This window comes from Mauremys reevesii, linkage group 4 (assembly GCF_016161935.1).
Source record: "Mauremys reevesii isolate NIE-2019 linkage group 4, ASM1616193v1, whole genome shotgun sequence".
Classification (NCBI taxonomy): Eukaryota; Metazoa; Chordata; order Testudines; family Geoemydidae; genus Mauremys; species Mauremys reevesii.
This window is the reverse complement of record NC_052626.1, coordinates 27,234,712-27,255,580: the sequence shown is the minus strand read 5'-3', so window position 1 is coordinate 27,255,580 and position 20,869 is coordinate 27,234,712. Positions and strand designations below refer to the sequence as shown.

Genomic DNA, 20,869 nt, shown 5'->3' with positions numbered 1-20,869 from the left:
CATTTTAACTGATTTTAACTTTTAGATGCACACCTTCCAGTATGATAAATCATCCAACATTTATGGGACTAGCACAAGTCTTTCAGAAGAAAAGTGGAACATACATTTAAGCTGAATATTTTGGATTTCTGATGGATCTAGCAATGTGTCTGTAGAACAAACCCATTAAAAGTAATTTAATGTGACATTCTTAGTACACCCAGGAAGAAGACAAAAATGCCCCTTCATTAACAATAATCCTCACCCTGTTCAAGCTACTGGAAAGGAGCTGTCTAGTCACTTTCTAGGTGTTGCTGATGTAGAGAGGCAGACTATGTATAATTATGAGATGGCTGTGAAACAGGCCTAAAATTTGCTCTTCCCTAGTGGTGCTGTGCTGTTTGTTCAAAATCCTCAGCCAGGGTATCTACAGAACATTTCCCCTAATTTTCCCCATAAACTCAACTTTATAACAGCAATAAAATATAGTAAGGAGCACATTTTGGAGGCTTTATTTACACTTTTCAAGAGGCTGAAAGCATTCAGCCCTTGGCCAAAGTCCTCAACACACCAGAGGTTTGTGGTTACCTCCTAGAAACACATTGTCTGCTATATCCTGTGTCTTAAATAAAACACAACCTGCGTGCAGGCTATAACTGGAGTACTCTAAGAAGGAATTATTAGTCACTTCACTAAAAAAAAAAACCTTACCCATGGAATAGTTGGATGACAAGTTTAACAAAATGCTGTTACACACAAAAGTAATTTTTAATTTAAAATGGAAAGTATAACAGCTTATATTTCTATAGTTCCTTTCAACCCAAAGAATCCCCATAATTAAATTGTATAAAAGAACTTCTCAAGTGCAAAGAACTGCGGGGTAAAGGGTAACAGCTGTTTCACACTGCACAGCAGCTCCACATAAGAGATCAGCACAGGGAGTGAAGAAAAATAAATCTACAGAAGTAATTTTAGGTAGGTTATAAGGTAATTTCCCAAGTTGGAGTTTGGCCAGAGCACTGCAGTTATTACCCTAAACTTGCGGGAAATGCCACAGGCTCTTTTAATGAGCACAAGCGATCAAGACCCTTATTTTTATATCTTATACAAGAGTCAGTCTGTCCCATAGCACAGCATCCCTGGACGCTATGGCAACAGTACTGGTGAAGCAAGAGTGCCACATAGCTAACATTCCTGTATTTTGGGGGTCCACCCTCAAACAAAAGATCCATTAACAAGAAGCTCTGTAGACTAAAATCACACAGTGTTGTTCCTCCACTGGAAGCAATAGTAACTGAATGAACAATTAAGATTGGAGAAGGATAATTAGTTATTTGAGTGATGCTAGTGGTTTAGGAAATTGAAAATTTGTTTTTAGTGCCTTCCTAAATCTAGTGGGGCTCAGTTCCATGACACTTAGTTCGTTTCTAAAGCAGGCAGGTGCGGATACAAATTTAATGACTGAATAGCGAGAGGTCACATCAATAAAGAAGGCTACAGAAATAACAGTAACACATTATGAGTATGGATTGTAAGCAGGTTGTAAAGCTAATAACTTCCTTATCTTCATTTATAATATAATAAAATAATAATAAATAGTAATAACTCTGAATTTAGATACAATTTTCCACCTAAGGACCTCAAAGCACTTTACACAAGTTAATGTAAAGCTTCACATCCCTGGTAAGTAAATATTATTTCCATTTTACATAAGGGGATATGAAAACACAGAGGTAATATTATCATTAAGTGCTGTACTGGACCTCCAATCAAAAACTACAAACTAAAGTTGGACCAGAGTAGTGGAGATGAAAAGAGGAAAACAAGTAGTGTTTCTGGACTGAATTTCATTTTTCCAATCTGGCTTATTATTCCATTTGACAGTCATAAGAGAATGCTTACCCAGACTTAGCTGTATGAGTTTTGCCATCACCAATTAGAAACAGAAGTGCTAACTCATTGTAATATTATAGTCTCCTTCTTCTTTATGTAGACCTTGATTGATGAGCAGTGAGAGCAGTGGAGTCCCAGTAGAAAGAAATATGACCTATTTTGACTATGATATCTTTGAAATATGTTTGTTGAGATGCAGTTGGGGGTGTGAGAACCACTGACTAAAGGTTTTTCTGTGCCATTTTTCACACAAATGCACAGAAGTCATTGCCATCCACTGTATGCATCAGAACAGCAAGTAACAAAATATTTGTGGTTTATCAAGCTTACAAACTAACATCGGGTGAGAATTGTTATTATATATTCATAATATTCAGGCATTTTGCTTTCTTCACAGTATGAAATTAGAGAAAATTTGAAAGAGAAGAAAAGCAAAAACTATCACATCTCTTCAAGATATTTGTGTGGTTTCTATGCACAGAGCAAAGCCTACTCCTATAAGCTTGTGTTTGACAGAAAGACTGCAGACTTTTGGCAAGTATGCAGAAATGTATATTTTAAAAAAAACAGACTCTTTCTATGCTGTGCTTTTTGCTGGAATTTGATCTCTTTAGATTTTATAATTGAAGCAGGGTTGAGCCTGGTTAGTAGTTGGATGGGAGACTGGCAAGGAAAACCCAGAGTGGTATAGAAAGTGAAATTGGTGATTCAGTAAATGGCATTCTTGCTTCTGAGTCACCACTGAACTGAGGCCCCAGCATGCTGCTGAAGGAGCTGCCTTTCAGATGGAACCTACCACCAAGTTTGCATCCTTCAGCATCCTTAATGGGACTCTCTCTTTTAAAGGGAAGGGGTAAGGGCCAATTTCTCCCTTGAATTATATCCTGTGCTTCACATCCACTTCCAGAGTAGTAAATCAGAATAGAATCTAATCCAATAGGTGATGACCAGAAGTGAAGAAAAATACCATGTCCAACTGAAACCGCAACAGGAAGTTCGGGTAAGAAGGATATAATTATCTAAACTGAAATTTGGCTGCAGGAACAAAGCTCAGAATGTTTCCTTGCATCTAGTGTTTTTCATTGTGACTATAATAATCATTTGAAGATAATTATGAGGAAGCCAAAGAAACTGACAAAGATATTTCCAAACATTCAGTATTTTAATCTTTTTAATCTTGAAACATGTTGATTTTTTACAAAAGAGAATTGAACAAGTGCTTTGGCCCAGTCAAGGTGTATGTATCTCAGGACCCAAGAAAGGGGGGCAGTAGTGGCATTACTCTACCTTTCTGCCTCACCAGTCCTGGTTCCTGACATAATTTATAGCAGCCTCAAGGTTGCTCTAAGTTGAGCCAGCTGTTAGCAGCTCCCTAGGGCCTGTGACACAGTCTGTGCACAATGTGCTTTTGCCACACTCTTCAAACCCTAACATCCCCTACCTATAGCAACGGGAGCTGGGAGCAGGAGACACAGTGACTGGCTAGCAGAGCTGCGTGTACTTGGCAAAACCAACTCTCTAAGCATACACATCCTTTTTTTCCACTTGACAAATCCTATTTTTGCAAAATGGTAGCCACTGGATTTTCAGTATTACAACGAATAGGCATGGATTACTATAATAAGAAAAGAGTGGTCTCTGTAAGACTGCCTTTTACAAATATAAACAATCATAGGAGGGACAATAAAACAAATACGGGAAACATTAAATAGACCTTGCTTTCTAAGAGATTATTTTGTGGGGAAGTCCAACCAAATAGAATAATCACCAATAAACCCTCTGGGTATGACTTTTCATAAATTTAGACAGAGGGTTAACTAAGATTACCGTCACTATCCCATTACCTCTTCCCCATCATCTTCTCATCCTCACTCCTTTCATGCTTAGTTCTGGGCACAAGACATGTATAGTTCACAAAAGGTCAGAGTTCAAAGTCTTGCTAGATGAGCTTATTATAGTATTTCCCATTTCATCATAAGCCTAATTTCTAGCAAGCACTTGTTTGAAGCACTGTTTGAAAGCTATTGAAGGAATGGAGGCATAGCATTTTGATGAAAGGGTTACTTTTGTTCATTGGTGGACTACAAAAAATAGCAGGCTCTGGATCATCCACTCTCCTGATCTTGGTTAGGTATTCTGGGCACTAGCACAATGCAAACATTTGATAATAGTAATAAATAGTTATACTTGCTTACTTAGCTCTTTTAATCCTTCCTTAATAGTCAGTGTCTTCAGTCTCCTATATGCCAGGTACAGCTGGATCAGAGTCAGATATAGAGAGAGAGACTGTTTGGGACTTGGAGTTGTGCATTCATTTCAGAGCACCTCATTACATGAAAGACTAAAAAATCTGACGGGGGTGAGAGCAAAAAGTGATGTGCAGGCTGAAGGGTTTATACTTCTAAGAAAAGATTAAGGACCGGATCCAAATCCGATTTTGTAAATGGAAAGACGCCCATTGTCTACAGTGGGCTTTGATCAGACCCTAAAAGAGTTAAATAGATCTAGTTTAGCTAGACCACAACTAACAAGGTAGGGAGCATGCGTCTGCTCTAGACACATTTTATTTACTGATTTATAGGAAACATCTTACATCCTGACCTTAAGAGGGTGGGGGAAGGGGGGAGGAGGATAAATAAGTATTCTTGCGTCTCCAGATAGTCAAATGGTAGCAGCCATTTTTTGTATCTGAAATAGTCATATTCTTTGATAGAATATCTTATTATTTAGGCACAGGGAATTAAAGTACCCAACTTAATCAGGAGTAGAAAAGGCCATATTGCATCTGGGTTTATATTCAGTGTTAAAAATAATGACAACAATCATTCTAGACAGCTGATTTCACTCCTTACTAATGTTCCTTGTTTATTGTTTCTTTGTATCACATTTTACACACTGGACAGTGGTACTGGTCAATAGTCTTTGTTTTTAAGCATTTCATTTTGGATCACAGAACTATTTTGCCATTTCAGTAAATTTTGGAAATTGGCTACTAAATTAATTATTTAGCATAAGCAAATAACCAAGACAGATGAAAAAAATTGGCTTGGCTGTAATCCTTTCAGAATTACACCAGGAAAAAATATATATATTTGAAAGTCTCTAGTGCCCAGGGAGATGAATGTAATGTCTAAAATGAATTGATCCTTGCCTGTCAAAGTCATTTTCATGCTAGACCAATATGTGTGAAAATCTAAACGACATAGTAGTCCATCAAACTGTGCATGCTAAGAGACCAATTTTGGAAGGTGCTGGATGCTTCCCACTCCCATCGACTTCAGTGGGAGTTGAGGATGCTCAGCACTTCTCACGAGGTTCTCAGCACTTTGCAGAAACAGACCCTAGAGTACCCAGGAGTATTTTATATGGGGAGTTTCACTTTCCAATGTGAAAACAACACTTGGAACAAATTCAATTTTATAAAGTCAATATTTGAAATGACACATAGTCTCGTGGAAAGCTCTTGGTCACGTAGGGTTATTAATACTCTACCTTTGGGACATATACTCTGTAGATTTGAACAGAGAGAATGTGTTTATATATAAACCCTGAGAGCATTTTGTCCCATATACTAGATAGCATTTCTTCAAGATGTGAAATACAAGGCAAGCACTTCTATTCAGGAATTACTGGACACGATTGGAGATGATGTCCATTTTGTAGTGTGGAAACATCAAGCGGTTGATGGTTAAATCATGGTGACAATTCTTAGAGCTGGTGATTTGGGGTGTCTCATCTATTTCACTGCCCAATCTGAGACAACTTGAAGGGGCCTGGCCTGACTTTCAAAAAGCACTGAATGCCAGCCCTCTGAAAATCAGACCTCTTTAAGCGTTCTCAAGTTGGACACCGAAAAATGGAAGCACCCAAAATCACTAGTCTTGTTGAAAAACAGAGGCCATCACAAACATATTTAAAGATCAAAATTTGTGTTAAGAATGGAATTGTATTGAACACTTTACATTGCAACACTACAGGGTTTTTTTTCTTTTCTTTTCTTCAGTATCCTTAATCCTTGCTAGGGAAGTTGATTTAAAAGGTCCTCTTTCTATAACTTTTGCAGCTATATACAATAATTTGTATTTAATTTTAGCGCTAACTGCTTATACAGGTGCACGGACCTTCCCATTCCCAATAACATATTTCACTGGCTAGCGATCAAAATCTTTTTACCTTTCATAAAGGGTAGTACATTTGTACATGCAAAATCCAGTGTACACATAAAGCATGTTACCATTTGCTTCTTGTTCTAAATGTCTTTTACATTGATCCTGCACCTTCTCAATAATGGAGTTAAAATGGGCCAAATTCTGCCTTTGGACAAGCATGTACAGCTGCCATTGACGTCAGTGGGACTCACGTGTGTGTATGTGAAGACAGAACTTAGCACCTGGTCTTTTGTGATATTTATTCATATTATAATATAAGGGTAGACCATCCCTTCCATTTTTTTAGGCCCAGAGAGGGATGAAAAGAGCAGGAAACCTGGTACATGGCCAAAAATCTCTGAGGGAAGGAAGCTGAAAACTAAGTAGTGAAGTCTACATGGATGCAGCTCTGCATGTATTGTGGGGGTGTAGCAGGGGGATAACTATTGTCTGTGCCATCATTATCCTGCAGAGCAAGGTGTAATAGATTCTAAATAAGCACGTAAGTCAATGCTTAGAAAGTCAACATTAACTTATGCAGAGTAACCTATGGTCACTGTTTCCTGGATCACTGGCAGTGGCAGTTACTTTCCGTGTGGACTTATCTCCTTGTTGCATATGCATGGTGGCATGGTGAGATCCTGGCCCCACTGAAGTCATTGGGAGTTTTGCCATTGACTTCACTCAGGCCAAGATTTCATCCCTAGGGTCCACAAAGCTGCTCCCCCACTTTCCTGCCAGTACACTTTCCAGAGGAAGTGGGATAGCAGCACCTCAAGCACCAGAAAGAGTATATTTGAACATCCCCTTGGTGCTGAACCCCCTCACTGTTAGCCAAACTATTACTGAATTTATATGTGCACATACAAGCAGGCACCAGGCAAGGGACATAAGTTGAATAGGTGCAGATCAAGAAACTTGCAGTCTAAACCCAACACTGTAATTCTTCCTCAGGCCAAACCCCACTGCTGTCAATTAGATTTGCCTTAGCAAGGTGTGTGGGATTATTTATATCTGATGTGCATATTTATACAGAGCGCAGCTGTAAAATGTGTGTATTGTTTTCCAGGTGAGATTCAAATTTGCAGGCCTCCACATAGCCACACAGAGTAGCTCCATACTCTACCACAACTACACTTATGGAAATGGCCACACATTTTTTTTTCTGTATATGGTGTATGCATTGAATGTTCAGGGCCATATCAAGCCCTGCCATGGAAAAATGAATGAAAGAGCTAAGAAATCAAACTCTGAATTCACACTTCTCAGGTTTTGCATGGTTTAGTGCCATTGGAGAGACTTTGTCCCTGAAGAGTTTGCAGAGGGTTTTATGGAAGTGAGGCATTTTCCTGTGGTCCTGGAAAGGCGAGGCAAAGCAGGGAGAGGGAGAAAGGAGGAGTGCTGGTGCATGTCTTTTGGGGCAGTAATGGGCAGTTTGGTGTGTCCTAGCACTGCATGATGACACAGGAGCAAGCTAACAGAGGTCCTAGTCCACAACCAGGAAGTTGACTTTGATGGGATTTGGATCAGACTTTTAAGGCCAGATTTTCAATTGCTTAAAACCAACCATCACGGCCTGATTAGCCAAAGTACTCAGCACCTACAGCTACCATTTTGACCCTGTAAGAGTGTGTGGCCGCCCCTCCTTGTCAATCTCAGAGGGAGGCCATGCTCCCTCACTCTCCCATCCCTAGAAAGGCAATCTGAAAGGGGGAAATTACCTGTCTCTGTCACCCAAGCCCTCTGAGCTGGGCTGGGCAATAATCAGTCTCTGGGCTCAAGGCCTCAGGCAGGGTGGAGCCCCAAACAGTCTAGGGGCCCAGGCCCTGACACAGGGCAGAGCACCACACAGTCTAAGGGCTCTGGCTTGCAAGCAGGGCAGAGCAGAAACTAGTCTAGGGTGTAATGTCCTAGCCCTGGCAGACAGTAGACCAACCCAGGCATCCTGGCCTCAGGTGTGGAGGCTGCTGCCCGAGGGGTGGGGTTGGCAGCAGGAGGGTAGGGGGACCCTGGCCCAACCTACTCCACCAGGTCCCAGCCCAGGGCTCTCACAGTGGCAGAGTGTTCCACCACTGGGTCAGCGGGGAATCCAGGCACAACACACTGACCTGGATTCAGGCAGCAATGCAAACGGACTAGAATCAGCTGTCCCTAGGCAACTTCCTATCCTCCGCTCAGGGTGTACCTGGATCCCTGCAATGTCCTCTGTTACACCAGGGTACACCACCAATGGTAGTCCCAGCAGCTCTGGGATCTTGGGTGAATACTTCAGGCAGCAGCAGAGGAGAGGCATCTGTCTCCCTCAGCAGCTCCAGCTCCAACTGTGCTGCAGGGCCCATTTCTTGTACTTCCTGTCCCATCCCAACATTTCGGGCAGGAAGGGTGTGGTGGGCAGGTGGTGGTTCCTCCCTGTCAATCTCAGAGGGAGGCCACAGCCCCTTGCTACAGACCCTGATGGCCACATTTTCAAAACAACTCAGCAACACCCAGTGTGCCTAGTTAAAGCCGACTTGGTGAGCATTCATGTATGTTTTAATTGGTAACCAATTTTCAGCTACTTCCCCAGAGAAGCTGCTGGATACAGTATCTGTCCCTTAGCGTTGCCCCACCCAGTCTCATCCCCACTAAATTTGTGGAACCCACAGAATGTTTTGCGACGGGTGAGGGGTGATTAGCTCCACAACTCTCCATTTGGCAGATTTTGGAAAACAACACTAAAAGGGTGATGTGGAAGTCAAATTTGTGGGGTTATCCATGGTTGAAAGAGGCACCTGAACAATTTTTTAAAGCTGAAAAAGTCATCTTTTTATCATGTTTGGATGACTTACAATTAGCCAAGTGGAATTTTACCAAACTTTAAAAAAATATGCACAAACACCTCATCTTTAGGGTGAGAACAACCATGAGACATTTCAGCTCCAAAGATCATTTTGTTTAGGAATGCATGTTAACTGAAGGGCAAATTAAGGATTCGGACCTCCGAGATGCAGTGTTCCCTGAACTCTCATTGCCTTTGGTGGCAGTTGAGAGTGCTCAGCACCTCGCTCCACCTGGGTCCAGATACAGCCAATGTTATAGGAAATCAGGCATGTGTAATTTAGATCCATTCAAACCTTTCTATTCAGTAGTCTTACAAAATGCCATAATCCCCTTTATATTGCAAGGTGGTGACCAAACTCTCATTGACTTTGATGGGAGCAGGATCAAGACCAGCTTGTTATATAAAGCCTGGCTTTTCCTTGTCTCTCTCTCTCTCTCTCTCCACCAATGGTATTTGCAACAAGAGCAAAGCTGATCATTTAATAGAATTCTTTGCACGCTGGCTACAATGATAGAATAAACTGAGTAACTACATATACTGTACTTGGCCAGAAAAGCCTGGCGGATCCAACAGATTTTTACTTTGTAAGACAGATTTTGCTGTATTTGTGCTTTTTTTTTTCATCTCCCCCCGAGGAGTATTAACTCAAAGCAATCACACCCATCCTTGCCTGCTGCTTCCTGGGCTGCTACTTGTATCTTCTTCATTCCTTACTGCTTCTCTAGCCATTTGAATCATCTTTTTAAACTGCCTTCTGCTCCTCAAATGATAACTCTGTCATTCGGGAAAGGCTAAACATGTAAAAGCATTTTCATTTCTGTAGCATTCACTTTCATTTACTCTCTTCTTTCTGTTCAAGTCAAGCAGCACAGAGTGCTGTATAAATAGCAAAGCCTGTACTACATCCAGTTTTGAAGTATTTTTAAAATACAGTATTGAAAAAATAAGAGACAAACTGCAAGGAAAATGCTAAGCTGCTCCTGAGCCTGATGACGATGTACGTATTTTGTCTTGGTTACCTGAGCAATCTCCAGAAGCTTGAATGGATTACAATAATATTCTAACAAGGCTGCAGGCATCATCAACAGCTCTCATCTTCAGAAGAAGATAAGAAATGGAAGAATGTAATTATTTCCATGTAAGCTAAATTCCAGTAGCTGACTGCCATGATAGGGAAAGCCCTGAAAACTTTGCTGTCTTAAATGTTTTAATCTCATATAAAACAAATAGGTAAGTTGTAGAGACTTCTGTGTTAGTGTGTGAGTTTGAGTGGAAAAATGTGTCTGATATGGACGCAGATTGTGTATTATTTGAATGCTTAAATATGCAGCAGTACTTTACATGTTGTCATCTTCTGTTGGTCAGGTTATAAATCCACTCCCTATAGGTTATAAAATTTATTTTGCTACATTATTGTCTTCCATAATCAAGAATATTAAAAGAAATTCCTGAATAATAAAGGTATTAAAGAACCTGCATGCTTTTGTATATTATAACGGGTAGTTGTACTTGAAGTAATGTTAGCTGTTAATCTAAATCTGTGCCTAATTTTTTTTCCATCACATTTCTGCTTGCAGATTGGACCTTCCTAGCTGTTTACCACACAGTTTGTTACTCTAATTAAAACAATGTTAATCATTTGATAGAATTAATAACCTATGTAGATGTGGCTTTCTGTTAAACCTTCTCTTCAGATGGTTTTGATTGAATAGCTCTTCTGAGTAAACTGTTTTCTAAACTGAACTTTCTTGTCACTTTAAATTTGACAGAAGTTCTGCATCTTGTATCATGTTTCAGGTTGCAGAAATATTATAGTAAGCAAGGAGTTTCCTAGCCCTTTATTGGGAATGTAAACAAGAAAGATAATTTTTTTTCTTCTTCCTTGAAAGGTCAGCTCTTCTCTTTAAATATTGTCACTGAAGCTCTTCTAAAGGTGGGACACACAGTTTCTTGGCTTTTAACAGAAAAGATACGGTTATCATGTTTAAAATATATATCTCTTTGACCATAAATCAATTGCTTGGCAAGCTTTCTCTTAATTAACATGGTTTCCCTGTCATCTGAGAATATTTGCTAGCATTTAAAGCAATTATTGTTATTAATGGGAAATGTCTTAAGATAGATTTCTTTTTGCAGGAAGATCTACTAAACAAGGCAGCATTGGGTTGCATTATTAATATTCATACTTTTTAAAAGGCAGTAATTATGCTTGTTTGCAGAAAGCAATTAATTTAAACTGTGTTTTCCAATTTGGCTATGATAATTAAAACCAAGCATGCTGGCAGAGAACAATTATACATAAAAATCTATGAATAATTAGATGTGTAATTGACAGAAGACAGGACTATTATCACTTTCTCCTCTGTATAATAATTTGGTATAAGAGCATGAGAAATAGCTCTCATTAAAATCTCAGCTGCAGAGTAATCCATGAAAGGGATTGAGATATTAAAACAGAAAGGATTTAAGATGTGCATACACTGTGGTTAAATAATTAAAGACAGAGAGACACTAAAGGACTCAGACTGAAAAGAAGGAGGCAAAAGAGAATATTCAGAAAATAGGTGTGTATTTTTCTTCTTCTTCCTTGTCCTCTTAAAAAAGAAAGGAAACTGTTAAGTGTCATGGGAGTGGTTTTTGTTTGTTTGTTGATTCTGAGTGGGCCACTGTGAATCCCTGCTCATTATTCATTTGTATATCTTTGCAAATATTAATCTGTGGACTGATAAACAGCGTGGTCTCAGAAGAGACAAACAAAGGACTCAAGTCAATTTTCACAACAACTCAAGTGTATTTGCTATAAAGTTTAGTGCTGGAGGATTTGTTTTGATGACGTTCAGCAGAGGAATGCTCATAAGGGTGCCTCCACTCTTGGCAGAAAACAATTCTGCAGGCATTAACTAATTGCTTGATGAGGCTTGCTCTTATAAAGCAAAAGAAATAGACTAGAGCTGTGGTGGGTTGTTTTTTTGTTTTTTGGTCTTGAAAAGGGACTTTTGGAAAGGAATAGTACATTTAATAGCAATGATGAGAACAGATACTTTTAAAAAAATTATCTTATACCATATCTCTCAAAGTGCACTTTTTTTTCTAGTACCATTTTCCTGCAATACACTTACCCCTGTTTTCAAAGTGTTTAACGATCTTTAGGGAGTACCTTGGCTAACATGAGGTATTCAGCCCTCTAAAGAATTTATAAAGCAGCAATCAAAAGTACTAGTATTGAGGTCCCAGTTTATCAATGAAAATTCCACTTGAGTGAATTATATGAATATATAATTTTCTTTTACTTATCCCAATACTTGGGGGATACCCCAGTGAAGGAAATTTCCCCTTTTTTTTTTCAAAAGACTGCTGTTGCTTATAAATGAGTATGAAAAAGAAACACTTTTTGCCTGTCTTTTATGCTTATGTTATTAAGCAGTAATATCATTTAATACACACAAGAGAGCGTAACTAAACTTTAATAGGACTAATTTAGCTGATGCCTGTGTAATCCTTCTTTAACATACTGTAATGTTTTTTGCCCAATGGGTATATTGCCAATTCAGAAAAAATGTGCATATTTATTCAGCAGCAATAACTGTTGCTCTGCTTAGCTTACTTGAGAGCTTTTCTTTACCTACTGTGAATATGCTTCTGTAGAAAAAGATTACAGGCAGAGGAGTGCCCTTGAGATTCAGTGAATTCATGCATTGCATGTCCTGTCTTATTACACAGCTGTACAGCAAGATGACGTTTTTTTTCTGATGAGCTTCAGCTATAAATAGAGAATGTGCAAATATATCATTGCCTCTCTTAGGCCATTCAAAGAATGGTATCTTAAACTCCTATGGTGTTTTAACATACAAATTGAACCATTTTATGTAAGCAACATGAAATGCATTACTCCCTCTTTCTTCATTTGGTGTAATATGCCAACCAGTTTGGTATGAAAAAGAATACACCTAATAATAAAAGAGGGCCCAAATCTAGAAGTCAAATGGAGTTTTGCCACTGACTTCAATGGAAGCAGTGTCAAACCCCTCCTTTTGATGCAGAAGTTTGATTCGGCGCTGCTGACCTAGAAAGATAAAATTAGTCTTTCTCTTGTTAAATAAATTGCATTTAGCACAAGATGTCACTTTTAAATCTGCTGGAACTGAAATTGAGGTGTTAGCAGTATTCCACTGATGTGTTTTGGAAATGTTTTTGAAACAAGGATTTTCTTTTGAAAGAAAAAACATTTATTATATGTATTTACTGTATGCATTGTGCCTGTAACTCTAGTTAGATATTCCGATATCTGTGTGCCGGGATACAGTTACTGTATAATATGCTAAATTCTGCTCTCAGTCACACCAGCACAAATCTGGAGTATCTTCATTAAAGCAATTGCGGTTTTATACTGGTTCTGCTTCCAGTTACTCCAGTGTAAATCCGGAATGAATTCACCAAAGTCAGCAGAGTTACACCAGTGTAAAATCAATGTAAGTAAGATTAGAATCAGACCCGTTACAACTATATTTTAGATTAAAGTGACAAAGGTGAAAGTAAACCTATCAATTTAAAGTCATGAGCTGGAGACTTTTTTTTTTTAAATCTTTTATTATACAAGTTACTTTTCAAGTTCCAGTGCAATAGCATTTACTTAAAGGAAACAAGAGCATGGATCTAAAAGTAGACAGGGAAACTACAACCAATTCATAATGATTTGCATTTTACCAGCCTGATTCTCCTCTAACTTGCGCCAGTTTTTCCCTGATGTAACTACATTAATCTTCTTGTGCACTGGCGTAAGTGAAAGAAGAATCTAACCTGTTACCATATGGAATGCAGATACAGATAAGAAGAACTACAATAATAATGTGCTAATTTATTTAGTACTTTGTGAAAATCTTTTATTATGTTTTGTTAAATTTAAGGTATAGGTTAATATTTTATTGAACGTATATTCAAAACAAAGTCAGTTATTCTTTAGATTGTTGTGAAAAGAATGTATTACACAGATAAATATGACTATACATGTATATTTTTTTCAATATACTCACGTGGTCAGAGATTTTCCTGTTAATTGCTGATTGCAGTCTTCAAATGAAATCACTGAAACTCAAATATTTTAGTATTTAAACTAAAAAGGCAAAAAATAAATTTGGTTGGTTTTACTGAAATAGACAGAATAGTAATAGAGATATGGGATATTGAAAGGTCAAAATAGAAATATTTCCAGACATCATCATCTGATGTATGGATTACTTATTTCACATACTCTTAGTTAAAATTCAACATGTATTGGAAGTTGCACATATTATTTAATACCTAATGATTTCCATGCACTCTACACACCCTTTCAAATATTCTGCAAATGATAGTGTTTTTAAACAGGAAATTCAGGGAGTGAGAAATGACAACTCTTTTGGCAAGACTGTAATTTACAAGTGGCGATGAAATGGTCTCTTTAATGTATTTAAATTTGATAATAGTTAGAATGAAGGTCCATCTTTTGGTATTCTAGGAACTGCTGGTAGGGTCAAGCAAGAATGTGGCAGGGAAGTGGATGGAATTGGAGGAGTGGCTAGGGGTTACTATGCTCAGCTTTCTCCTGCCACTTGAATCATATTATGCATGAGTGCCACTGGTGTGCTGCTTGGAGGAAATCTGGAGTGAAATTGTACCTCTCTGGGGATGGGGACCCAGTAGGGATAACTGTTAGAACAAAAGTAAGGCGGTAGTAATGATGATATTGAAAGGATAGAAAGTGCCGGGAAAGATAAAGTAAAAGAAAGTGGAATAGGAAATGAAGCATATACTTTACCAGAGCTTCTCAATGCATAATAATACGTAGCATTTATATCCAGTGACATTCAAGACCTATGCAGCACTTTTTTGAGGGCTGAAGTGGAACTTAAGTGGTTGTGCTGGCCCTTTGCATGGGGTTAAATTCTATCTGTAGTGCTTTGCATTTTCTAAATGTTATACAAACATTAACACCTCTTGTCTTTTCTCACTGAGGTTTTTTCTAATAATCTGAAGTCTCCCGATTCTTGTATGCCCAGTTGGAATCACCAGTTGTTGCCTTGTTTCCATTTATAGTTATTTCATTGTATTGCTTTGTCCTTCTGCTGCCTTTCCTTGGCACTTTTGATGAAATTTGCCTCTGTGCAGAGAGCTAGCATACATTCCACTTGAACCCAGCTTCCTATAAAAAGAATGGATTTCACAGTATAGAAATAAAATACAGTGTGAAGTATATAGAAATACCAGCAGCATATTGCCATTCTTCCCAAAGGCCTTGCTGTCTGCAATAAAAACAGATAAATACATAATGAACTGGATAACAAATGTGTGATGAAACGGTAATAGAGCAATCATGACTGATAACTAATGGCTTTTGCCAAGAACTATTGTATACTCTGTATATATTGAGTTACTTTCATGCAAGCTCAATGATTTATATGCACAAAATAGTCAGGGAGACCTCCCCAGCTGTGTCTGTTCCCTGGGTTGAAATCTGTAGGAATTCCTCAGACCCCTGGGCACATGTTTTCTCTTCCTCCTTATACATTTCTATATTTTTCAACCTGACAATGTACTATTTGCCCAGGCTGTAGTTTTGAGACTTTAGCGTGAGGTCCTCTATGGAACTTCATAAATCATTATACAAGCTCACAATAAAGATCAGTTTCCTTTTTTCTCTCATGCTTTCCCATCACTTCTCCATCGCCTCCTCTCTTTCAGAAAAGCAAGTGGCATGCTAAGCAGGATCAGCACAGTCGCATCCCTGTCTGGCAATGGATCTAATGGTTTTCCCTGGTTCTCATGCTCTTCCATTCTGTGGATCATTTTGTAGGAGAGAGATTATCTCATGAAACCCCCTTTCCCCTCTCAATTCATACGCATACACCCCTATATGCACATGCTACCAACCCTACTTCCTTTCCCACTACACTTTCTGTATGTTCTTATGATCTTTTGGATGACCAGAAAGAGAACCTTGGGCAGTAGATGGAAAGCCACTGCCCTAGAGCACTGTAGCACTTCCATTGGTGTGGGTATATATAGCAGGGGGTGAAGGCCAGGAAGCAATTTAAGAACACACGGAAGTTTCAGAAAATGTTAATGAATCATTTGCTTCAATCACCACCACAGAATATGTATGCTGTCAGACTTACTCTTATCTGGTAATAAAGATGAGGTACTATCAGAAATGGAGATGTCAAAAGAAAAGGTGCTGTGACAAATGAATAATGTGGAATTGATTATATAAATCAGTGGCCCTTAGGTGGAACACTGTGTTCAGTTCTGGTTACCCCATTTCAAAAGCTGAAACAGAGTGGGTTCAGAGATAGTCAGGGAGAATGCTAAGAGGCATGGAAAAACTCACAAAGTAATATATCAAGGCCCAGCATAACAGAGGATCCACCCCCCCCCAGTCCACGAGCACAAACCTCACTGTTCTCCGTAGCGTGGCCTTGTCCCCTCTCCACCAAGTAGTCAGCACTTTATGCAGCACAAAACAGGATATATGTGGTAGCTTTTCAAAAGGGAATTTTATGTGTCCATTTATGTGGCTGCATATTCACATAGTACTTAAGACCCTGCTCTTCCTAATTGTGTCACTTTAACTGAAATAAATAGCGGATCTAGTGTATATCTTTGATAACCATCACACGTAACACATCTGGTATAGGATTTGATGGGGCTTACAATGCCTGTAAGAGTGGGGCAAGCCATGAGGCCATTTTGTGTTTTCTCAGTCCTTACTCAGGCAATGGAAGTACTTGTCACCCTAGTATTGCTGTCCCTTCTATCTCAAACTCTTCTGTCTCATGCAGAATTTTGGCCTTCCTTATTAAGGACCCAATCCTGCAGCCACATTGAAAACAATCGTAATTCTTCCAAAGGAGCAGCTGCTGGAATGCCCCCTAAAAGGCAACTTTCTATAGCTCGTCATTGAATTATCCAGTACTCCTGGCTTAATGCTCAAAAATTATTGGGAAAGCATTTGTGCTGTTTTAAAAACTACAAGTGAGTTAGCTCATGAAATTTTGATCAAATTAACCAGAAGATTAAATAAACCAGTGAGGGAATTAAGTTGAATAGCTCTGAAATGCAAACTGTTGGAAATACATCCAGAGAACTGCAAGCTCTATCTTAATTTACAAGCTCTCCTGGTCAGAGAATGTGTCTTACTCTGTGTTTGTGAAGAGTGGTGTAAATGTACATACGGTACCAGTGATTGGAAATTACACTAATGTCCAATGAATGTGATTGCAAGAGCATGGCCTCAGCAGTCACTGCTTGGTGGCTGGTCAATAGTATAGCGTATTTCGAACCTGCATGCAACTATAATTATGAAAGTTGCTCATTGCTTTAACTAAATGTTTTGCAACATGCATATAGAGCCAGAGGATTAATTCAGCTTTGATTTTCAATGGAGTGCTGTAATTTAGCTACTCCTTTGTCCCTCCCACCCCAGTTCATCCATTTCTCCCTGTGCATGGATCGGTTTTCCTTTGCCAAGCCAGCCCTCCTGACCTAGAGTGCCCCTGTCCAGTGCAGCCCCCAGGGGTTGTAGAGCCAGAGGAATCCTCTTTTGCAGCAGCAGCAACATCACTGTCAGCATGAAGCAGGGCTATTCAGCTGAGTCCTGTCAGTGCAGCATGAAAGGGAGGAGGGCAACCCACAGCCTCTCCCCTCTGCATTAATGTGGGCTTTTTCCTTTCCAGGGCAAACATTTGCCAAGGTTTTCTGCAGGGCAACTGAACATACAAGTGCGGAGAGGTGGAGGTAGGAAAGAGACAGAAACCAGACCCTCTGGATCTTCGTCTTCTCAGTGCTGCTACTGCTGACGCTGTGGTGAAGGTATCAGTGTGACTCCCCAGCAGTTTCTCAGCAACTAGAATCAATTAATATGCTTTGCAGAAGGTAGAGGGAAGCCCAAGCTGCTGCCAACGAGAAGGTGGGAGGCTCAGGGTGCTTCAAGATCCCACTCAACCCCCTCTTCCCTTAGCCATTGTCCTTTATCTGTTCTCCTTTCCCTACTAGGGTAACCAGATGTCCCGATTTTGGGGGCTTTTTCTTATATAGGCACCTATTACCCCCCACCCCCCGTCCCGATTTTTTACACTTTCTATCTGGTCACCCTATTCCCTACAGTATATAGATGCCCACTGAACTTCAGGCATGATATCTCCTAAACTCTCCTCATCTTTAGGGGCTTGGCTTTTATACTTAATGTATTCCTTTATTTACTTCTTTATTTTTGCCAAGAATTCTCCAAAGCTAATCTAGAATTTCTAATGCCCACGCTAGTTGGGAAAGAAAATGGATAGCTCATGTCTTGGTAAGATAGTTTCAAAGATTCCTTAAGATTACAAGGGTTGGGAACACCTGTGGGAATCAGGAAAGTTTGGTTTTGATTGGTTTGGTTTATTATACAGTAACCAGCTCTCTCTACATGATGAGATCAAATAGATCATATTGCTTACTGTGAAACATATATATAGAGAGGGAGAGAATACATTATTTTTTCTTTGCATAGTAATTTCAGGGCTTCAGTAAAGTGTTTTCTTTCTTTCCCTCCCCCTTCCCCTTTCTTTCTTTGATTTTCTTTGGAGTCCTTCTGACACCACATATCTGGGAATGAAGAGCTTCTCAGAGCTGATTGGAAATGGCATTGCTGCACTGAAACTTAACTGGAGGAAATACATCTCCCGAAGAAGAAAATATAATGCACTTTAAGGATCTGACTTCTGGTGAAAAATTCAAGCCTAGAGAAAACTTGTCCGCTTTATTAAGAAGAATGGGTTGGACAATCTTCTTCAGTTCCAAAGGATATCTGAACGCCATGCTGAGCTTAATCTCTGCAGCATGCTCTGTGCTTCTCTTCTCCTCCTGATGCACTGCATGGTAAGGCCTTTTCCTTCCTTATCAGTAACACTCTTGGTATGCTGAGAGTTAAAAACAAAAGGAAAAAAAGAATGTTTTATAACCTGGTTGTTTTCAGGACTAGGGATCCTGATCACTACAGCAGTTCTCACTGACATTTTCTTTCTTATGTCCAAGTGTGTGTGTGTGTGTTGTCAATTGTGCATTGAAATGGGTTTCAAGAGATTTGTTTCTTTGTAAAAATTTCCAGACTAAAGTTGCCGTTTAAGAGTCTTTCTTGACATTTTTCCAAGAGTGTGGGGGTGTTTGTGCAGGGTGAAATATCCTATATCTTTCCAGTTCTTCAGCTGTGTTTGACCATCCAGTACTGACAGCTAGAAGACAAAAACAGAAGGTTAAAAAGAAAAAAAAAACACAACACAACTATGTGACCAGTTTCTAACAAGTATTAGTTAAGTAAGTAAAAGCTATAGCAGGGTTTTGAAACAAATGCCATTTTTAAATGCAAGATTAGATGATAGATTCTCTTCATTTTGTTTCCTGTGGGCAAAGAAATGTAAAGTGCACAATTGTGCATACACAGATGCTGGAATTAACAAATGGGGTGTGTAGAAATGCTGTGCTTTTAAACATTTCAGAAGGTTAGAAATAAGTTGCTTAACTAGTCCTATAAAATTACTGTTGTAAAATTAATTCATAGAAAAGCTCTATGTGCAAATTGTTTCATAGGAAATTATTTTTGTCATGTGTTAATGAGATTGTTGATGCTGATTGCAAATGGGTACATTACTTCTTATGAGGCTGTTATGAGGCTTTGTTCATCTACAATTGTAAAGTGCTTTGAGATCCTTAGGTGGAAGGTGTTAGAAGCCTGCATGTGGTGTTACTAATCAGCTCTTTGACCTGCTAGTAATGCTACAGTCAGGAAATCACCAAGCAGAGCAGAAATCACAATCCCTGAGAAGGGAAGTGCAGTTCAGTTCTTCACAAAACACAGTTCCCTTGGATCTTCACTCTGAAAATCAGGACAAGATTAAGAAGTGAAAGTACTCATGGGCATGTTATTTCCCTGAAAGATGTGTGATTGGGAACATGCTCAGTCCTTCTCCACACTGGTTGGCCACTGAGGTTTGGGAAAGACGGAGTGGCCACATCTGGAGAACTGAACTGTAAAAAGGATCTCACGCTGCTCTCGTTTAAATCAATGGCAAAAGAAAAAACAACCTTGATTTCAGTGGGAGTAGGATCGGACCATTAGTGGATGTGCTTGGCAGATTTCATGTGACTCAACAATATAACTGGAATGGAGGGTGATGGTTTCCTAGCAACAGCTCTAAAAGTCAGAAAGGCTCCAAAGAGCCAGGCCAGGCCAGATCCGACCCTAGGCCAAGTGATGCCAGGATAGTTATAAACAAGGCTGAAGACTTAAAAATCTGACAGATTTGCCAAGTCTCACCAGTACAGAGGAAGGCTCCCTTCTCATTTTGGATCAAATTTTAAGGCAGATCTTAACACACCTCACTCTTTTATGATGAAGAATTTTACAAGGTTTGTGTCAGAGAGACCCTGCAACTATCACTCATTCAAATTTTCACAACTGGAGGTAGCCCAGATCATCAGAGCACATTCCTGAAATCTGACAGTACTCAAGAGAACTTACATGGATTACAGAAGCAAGGGTTGGGCCCCAAATATGCACATAGAACAAAGTAGATTTTCCTATATTTTTCTATTTAAAATGTACTGAGAACAGGGGTCATAACTAAAATCATTTTAAACTGGAAAAATGCAACTGATATGCTCTGTCTTGCAATCCTCACTCGTGCAAATAAGAACTTCTTGCAAAAGTAGTCCCTCTAACTATTCATGTGAACAAAGGTTGCAATATTGGACTCTAAATATGGGTCTAATCTTACAAATTCTTACTCATGTCGGCAATTCAGTTGTAATCAATGGGACAACTTGTGAGTAAATCAGTAAAGGTTTTGTAATATCAGCCTCTTTGTCATGGCAACAGAATTATTAAGCTTTGGGCATAATTTATGTTTCAGTTCTTAACAAAGTCATTCTTTCTTTTGCCCACATAAATCTTTCTTTACCATATAATTAGGAGAAGTAAAACAAGTTAAGAACAGATTTTTCAAAGATTTTCAGCTTT

At 39.1% G+C, this 20,869-nt stretch overlaps 1 long non-coding RNA gene across 4 annotated transcripts in view; it reads left to right on the top strand.

Moving 5' to 3' along the window:
- Positions 1-20,869, top strand: part of LOC120402924 — a 139,602-nt gene that overhangs the window by 94,689 nt on the left and 24,044 nt on the right. For 2 of the 4 annotated variants that reach the window (XR_005597360.1, XR_005597362.1), the window contains 2 exons: positions 17,550-17,685; positions 18,441-18,732. This is a non-coding gene — a long non-coding RNA (uncharacterized LOC120402924). Of the gene's footprint in view, positions 1-9,955; positions 10,072-11,302; positions 11,406-17,549; positions 17,686-18,440; positions 18,733-20,869 lie in introns of those variants that run through there. The other 2 variants (XR_005597365.1, XR_005597364.1) reach the window with 2 other exon arrangements.